Here is a 7,279-nt window from a genome sequence, read left to right as displayed (position 1 = left end):
GCAGAGAGGCCTGGACTTAGAGGTAGAGAAGTGGCAGGGCAGCTGGGCACAGAGTTCAGCGCATCTATGATCATGGCCAAAGGGGTATTGATAAACAGCCAAATACTACAGAATAGAAAGGCTATTAAGATATGCAATGCTCTGGTTAATTATTATTTCCTCGTAACAGTAAAATCAGAAAAGAATCTAGGAATTGAAACAGTGACACAAATCAGAAGGAACCTGAAGTTTGAGTTATTTATTTCAGTAATACCATTGCTGTAAGGCAAGACATACTGAAAGAACAATCACCATTTCCCATCCCTTTGGTAGGACATCTATTTTCATATTTATTCAGTAGGATCTGGTAGAATCTGGATTTACTCATTAGTCACCAAGCATCAAATGAATGTCCACCACGTAGGTACCAGGTGCACAGCCGCTCTTCCAGGAGCTGTGGATGCAGAGGCAGACACAGCAGACGAGGCTTCTGTTCTCATAGACCTCGCTTTTCTCGTGCAGGCAGACCGATAATGAAGCAGCAAACAATCAGAAGGTGATTCTAGAGAGTGATATGTCCAGTGGAGAAAATTAAATAGTGCAACGTGCTAGACCCAGAGCGTGCAAACTGGCCTGCAGCCAAGTCCAGCCCACAACCTGTTTGTATTAGGCCATGAGCTGTGAACGGTTTTTACATGCGACCCCCAATCAATGAAATATTATCCTCCCCAAAAAAGAATTCCATTCTTCTCATTAGTAAACCTACATTACAAAATATTGTACTCAATTGTTATATTCTATTTTGAATTTCATCAGTAAAAAATTGTGCAAATTTGTTCTCCCTCCTGTCGCTTAAGTATCTATATATTATCATCAGTTTTGCCTCTTGGCCTTCTGTGCATCCCTTAACATAAAAAGTTCAGCCCTGAACAAGATGGAAATTGTACCATTTGCAACAATGTGGATGAAGCTAGAGGACATCATGCTAAGTGAAATAAGCCAGTCGCAAGACAAACACTGCATGATTCCACATCTATGAGGCATCTAAAATAGTCAAAGTCATAGAAGTAGAGAATAGAATGGTAGTTGCCAGGGGCTGGGGGAGGAGGAAACGGGGAGTTGTTGCTCAACGGGTATAAAGTTTTAATCACACAAGATGAATAACTTCTAGAGATCTGCTGTACAACACAGTACATATATATAGTTAACAATATGGTATTGTGCAGATTAAAATATGTTATGAGGATAGTTCTCATGTTAAGTGTTCTTACCAAAACACATACACACACAAGGAAATTTTGGAGGTGATGAATATGTTTAGCACCTTGATTGTGGTGTTGGTTTCACTGAACATTTGCAGTTTTTTGTGTATTAATTATACTACAATAAGGCTTTAAAAAACAAGAGTTTGCCAGGGCTGGCCCAGTGGCCTAGTGGTTAAGTCTGGCGCACTCTGTTTCGGCAGCCCAGGTTCGAGGGTTTGGATTCTGGGCTCAGACCTATACCACTCATCAGCCATGCTGTGGCAGTGACCCACATACAAAATAGAAGAAGATTGGCACAGATGTTAGCTCAGGGATAATCTTCCTTAGGAAAAAAAAAAAAGTTTTGCTGACTGATGTGTTAGAGACCAACAGCAGTGGTGGAGGGACAATGGTGGCTAAAACATGAGGGAAGGCCTCTCTGAGGAGTTGACATTGGAGCTGAGACCTCAATGGCTACTTCTGCCACTCACAGGCTGTGTGACCGCTGGATCTCCTCTTCCATGTCGTAAAACATCTGGATTGAACTATACCATCCTCCTTCCCTAAGTCACTGCAGTTCTGTTTCTCTATTGACTGAACCCGGTGTATTCCCCATCGCTACTCACTCACCTTTCCTCTCTCATCTGTGCCCACTTCGTGAGTATGAAGAGGAAGCAGCCCCAGCAGAAGAGACATTTTCAATTCTCCAGTTTTGCACACACCACACCATTTGGTAAAACTCACAATAGTCCCATCAACACGAGCTCTACAATTAGCCTCCAATCCCTTCACAAGACATTCAGGACATGCACGGAAGTTCCTCAGAGCACAAGGCCAAATGCCTTCCAATCTTCCAGACGCTCCTGAAAAACAGCTTACACTTGCTCTGAATGATTGTGGTCTTTCAAAGTCTATACAAAGTAATATACAAGGAGACAAAGCTATTTTACCAGGCAGACAGATATTCCAAATTACTGGTTCTTAACAAGCATGGTAATACATCAGTCAAAAGCAATAAATTTAAACTTAATGAAATCTCAATTTGCCTACAGTGCATTTCACTTTGACATTTTCTATATTGCCACTGTGCTTTGATAAAGTTTTTTAAAATGCAAAGAAAGTGTCTGTAAGGCTAAAGACCAGACTTGGTGCCATTGTGGCCAAGGCAACATTACAGTACTTAAGTTTCATCGCTCCATGCCCCGTGGCAGGCAAAGCCCCAGCACTTACACAGGTTCAGTTTTCATTATCATCATATGATTATGCATTTTACTGCATTTAACTGATAATACAACTACCAGCTCACCTTAAAAGAATTAGCTTGGAGGTTTCATTGCTTTCCAAATGGAATTCATTTGACAAACAAATGACAATTAGCCTGCTCTCCCTGTTCTGCGTCACCATGCTTTTTGATTGAACCTAGACCAATTTACAATTTTTAAATGAGTTTAGACATTTACATTTAAAATGTCTAGAGGAAATTAGCCCTAGGACATTCAACAGCCAAAATGCTTTTTGAAGTTGATTATTATTTGATCTGGTACCCTCTACCTGTACATTTTGTTCCGACTTCAAAGTTTGGGAATGTAAATGCCACCTCACCTCAAAGCACAGGGAGAAACTTAAAAGCAGTTTTGCTCATTATGTTATGCAAAGGAGCCCATATTTTAATATTCGTTTAATATGGTTAGTTAGCTTTAATGACACCAGTGTGACAGTGTCATAGTTTTGGAATCTGAAAGCACTGATTGAAGTCTCTGGCTGCTGCTTCTATTTTTCCGGACAGAAGGGAAGCGTGCCCTTGACGGACAGATCAGCGCCCAGGCGCGGCAATTCCGGTGAGGACAAAACACAATAACCTCCACATGAAGACTTCACCTGCCCGAGTGAAGAAAGCGAAAATCATGATATCAGGGACCACAGACTCGCCTGTCATATCCCAGCTCTGTGTCTTGGTAAGGGCAAGATTTTGCAGCCACAGCTGCTGAGGAAACTGCTGGAAATTCCATTATAAATATGCAGTGCTGATAACCCAGCCACGGAAACTGGTATCGCTCTGAAACTAAGCCCACTAATTTCTAGCCAAGAGCATATTTTATTTATTTATTATTGTTAATATCGCCGCATTATTGTCAAAATGAGAAAATGACAGCCCTTTGCCCATTCCACGTCGTTCAGCGGCAAAAATAAAATATAGTGAGGGAGAAGGCCACAGATATGTATTATAGTATCATCATCCTTTTCTGAGTGTTACTTCTAAAGACCTGACAGTCAGTATTATCCAGAAACACATTCAAAGGAATATTCTAGAAAAAAGGGCACCTGACACGCTGAGGAGTCTGCCAGTCCATATCTGTATAGAATTATCATGGCTTTCTACTTTCCTCCTTGAGAGTTCCCCAGAACATTCTAAATTTCTAGTTTTGTCTCATACTATAGAACACACACCACATATTTTCAAAATAACTCAGTTCAAAAGAATTCCCAAATGATAACACTGTATACTCCCAGCACAGAATTAACGGTTCTGAAGACTGTTTCCTGTGCAAATATTAGATGCTGAATTAAGTGATCCCGGCTCTCATTAGACCTCACAACGGTGTCACGAGGCACGAATGTTCAGGAAAGAGTGAATTAGCCCAGGTCACAAATACAGAGCATGGCGGAGAAAAATGCAAAACCTGGTCTCCTATCTCTGAATCCCCTGATTTCACCACCATGGATGGTGAAATGGTGAGAAATAAACTCAAAAAAATGTTTATTTTTCATCTAGGACAGCTTAAGTTTGTTGCTGAAGAGATGAAACTTCCTCCAGGCCCCTCACTTCTAAACTCTGTGATTTCACGTCAGCTCCCCTGCCGGCTCCTGCTCTCAATTTCCTTAATGAAAATAGCATCAGAATGTCCTTGGCGTAAACTGTGTTTTGATTCCAAATTTACCACACTAGCACCGAATTTTCTCCATGCACAACGTCCAGATGATGCTAGAAACAGGCCGAGTCCTTCTTTCAAGGGCTTTTCATTTTCTACGTCTTCCTGTACGCATAGGAATTTTATTTCCTGTACGAACGGCTGGCCACAACCATCTTACGCAGCATCCTCAGACCGTGGCTACGACGGGACCGGGTACCTGAACCCCGGGCGGCACGATCGGAAACCTGGAGTTCGGATACCTCGCCCGCCCTCTGCTGGACGCCTCGCCGGCTGCTTACACAGGAGCCTGGAAGCCGCGGGAAGTTCGCCTTCAGGTGGGGTTTTCACTAAACCACAGCGAAGCATTTCGGTGTTTTGAGAAATAAAAGTCCTTTCTGCCAGAGCTTCTTAGAAATGCACCTTTTTCTGTGTCGTTGTACTGGCACATCAGTTTATTCCGTCTCTTCTGTTTTTATGCATAGCTCCATTAAAAAAAATGGAGATAATTAGAGCGAAAACCGTGAAGAATTCTAACATCTCTCTCTGACATCTCTCCAGTGCTGTATAAAGCCTAGCCCTGGCACCAATGATCTGGCAATGAAGGAAAAAATGATAGCCAAACAGGGCCATTTTCATAATATTGTCACAGCATTAAGAAGGAATACCATGGGGGTTAAGACCGTGGCTGGCAGCAAATCCTCTCTGACACTTATTAACTGTGTGACACTGGGCAAGTTAAATAACCTCTCCAAGCTTCAACTTCCTCCTCTGTAATATGAAGTTATAATAATATTTGTCTCCTATGGTTGCTGTAAGGAGTTAATGCATATAAATAATTCAGACTAGTCCTTAACACATTGAAAGCACTATGTAAAAGTCAGATAGTATCATGAGCATGGCACAATGGGAGAGTTCTAAGTGAAATGCCCATAATTGAATAGACAGAAGTAGAGATTTTCCAGATCTTTGTTTTAAGGATTTTTAAAATTTACTCAAAGAGGATGAGTATTATAGCTTCTAAATTGAAAATACACACATCTCTAAGAAAAGAAATAGAACTTTCAGTGAAACTTTACCCAAAGAAATGTCTTCTTTGCCTTCTCTGCCAGCAAGATATTGAAGTACACAATTGACAATATTCTTTATAATTCTTGAGAAAAAGGGATAGCTTCTCAGGAATTGTCAGTCTCTTCTTTGCAGGACTTTGTAAAGGAAGGTTAAAAGTTGAAATGACTTTTATGTACTAAACATACGTTAAGGAGTAGACTATCCATCGATTCACTTATTCAGCAAATATTTATTGGATGCCTACTGTGTGCCTCCAGTCCCTGGGCTAAGTAGAGAGGATACAGATGCAAATAAGACATACACAGAGCCTGCAATATGCAGCTTACAGACTGATGGGAAATACAGACAGTAAAGAAGTAATTAAATGGGAAGAATGGTCACAAAGGAGAAGGACCAGGAGTATGGAATACAAAACCTCACCTGGAGGTCCCACTTTCTAATTTTACAAGACAGTCCTTTGCGTGGGGAGGTCTCCATGCTGTAAAATGTCGTAATATTCTTAAAAACAGAAGAACTAGAGAGTCCTCGTTATCTAGGGTGGGGGAAACCTCGTATTTAGGAAAACCAACAATTGGAAACGACATATTTGCCCACAAAAATAAGTAAATAAATAACGTGGGATTTGCAACACCCATTCAGGAATACACCAGAGCAAAACATCGCATTCTCGTGCTCAAGGTTTCATCTATATGAAGTAGAATTGCATTTTCGGTGCTTGATAAAACTGCGTGCCGCTGCGGGGTGGAATATTCTTGAAGGGTTCTCAGAATGAAAGTGGGCCGGTAGGCTCGTGCAGGTGCTAACTCGAACACTCTTAAGGGCTGCTGAAGAGTCACTGGGGATATTGCAGATCTGCCAGGAGATATTTCTTCTCTCCTAAGAAGTGGAGCATCTGAGGGCTAAGATACAGATGTACACGATGCGTCCTGTGCACAGTGAGTCCTCTCTCTTATCAAACCTTCCAGATAACTGACATGATATAAGACGGAAATAATTGCTTTCGGTTCATTAGGCCAGCATGATCCTAACTGCATGAAACCTCAAGTTAAATTATTATTAGAATCTACTGTGTATTGGACTATATTGTTCTTTCTTTAATGAATTTCCATGGAAGGAAACAACTTGCAGTTAACGTTCTCGTGTCACAGAAGAAGCCCGTGATGATGACCTATTTTTCATCCGTGCGTGAAACCCCTATTTTCAGTAACCCACCTTCTGCTCTCGCTGATTTTTGTCACCCCCTTAACCTCCTTCCTCAATAACTAACTTTCAGGTCAAAGCCATAAACATACAATCAAGCAGAGATGAGATACATGAGATTATTGTTGCTCGAGCATCTAAATCATTGGATTAAATGATCCAGATGATTTCCCAATACTCTGCTTAGATATATAGAATCTCAGACAAACAGCTAAATGACAAAATGCTTGGCCTGATAATTGGTGGGTGGAGACAAGAGGGAGAAAGTTGATTCAAAATTCAAAGAAAATGTATTTCAGAGACTTATTCTTCCAGAAAAATTTTGCAGAGCTGGAAAACCTTATAATTAGGCAAAACTGTTAACCTGCTAATCCTGACCAAGAACCTGGGATATATGGGTTATTTGACAGCTTTAATTTATACGTAATTTACTGAGGAGAAAAACGTAAGTCTTCACAGGTTAGTACATCACCCATTTTGGTAAGTGTTTTGTTAAATTTCTCAAGAAGGGGTTTTAATTAGAACCAAAAGAAGATATTTATTTTTATATAAAAGTTATATATACATATATACTATACACACCCATGTGCATATCCATAGATGTACATGCATGAATACAGACACAAACACTTATTTCATGGAAAGCAAACTGCCCATGTACCAAATGGACCCAATGAAAATGGCTCAACACCGTCACCTCTGACCCAAGCATAGTGAACTAAGCAGACTCCACTGAAACAAGAAGCAAGCTGCCTTTTCTCACCTTTAAAAGTCACAATCTGAAAGATGGCAGTCTAAAATCTCACATTTAAGGTGTGCTGGTTACTAGGGTAATGATATGTACAGTAAAATATTAACCCTCGTTTGCATTGTATT

At 40.7% G+C, this 7,279-nt stretch overlaps 1 long non-coding RNA gene across 1 annotated transcript; it reads right to left on the bottom strand.

Moving 5' to 3' along the window:
- Nucleotides 1-214: 214 nt before the first annotated feature.
- On the bottom strand, nt 215-2,134 carry LOC139082227 (uncharacterized). Its single transcript, XR_011538137.1, has 2 exons — nt 1,854-2,134; nt 215-541 (listed from the first exon to the last, which is right to left on the bottom strand). It is a non-coding gene; the product is annotated as an uncharacterized lncRNA (long non-coding RNA).
- Between the last annotated feature and the right edge of the window lie 5,145 nt (nt 2,135-7,279).

The sequence above is a fragment of the Equus przewalskii genome, chromosome 1 (genome assembly GCF_037783145.1).
Source record: "Equus przewalskii isolate Varuska chromosome 1, EquPr2, whole genome shotgun sequence".
Taxonomy (NCBI): domain Eukaryota; kingdom Metazoa; phylum Chordata; class Mammalia; order Perissodactyla; family Equidae; genus Equus; species Equus przewalskii.
The sequence above is the reverse complement of the archived record's forward strand: the minus strand, read 5'-3'. Positions and strand labels throughout refer to the sequence as shown.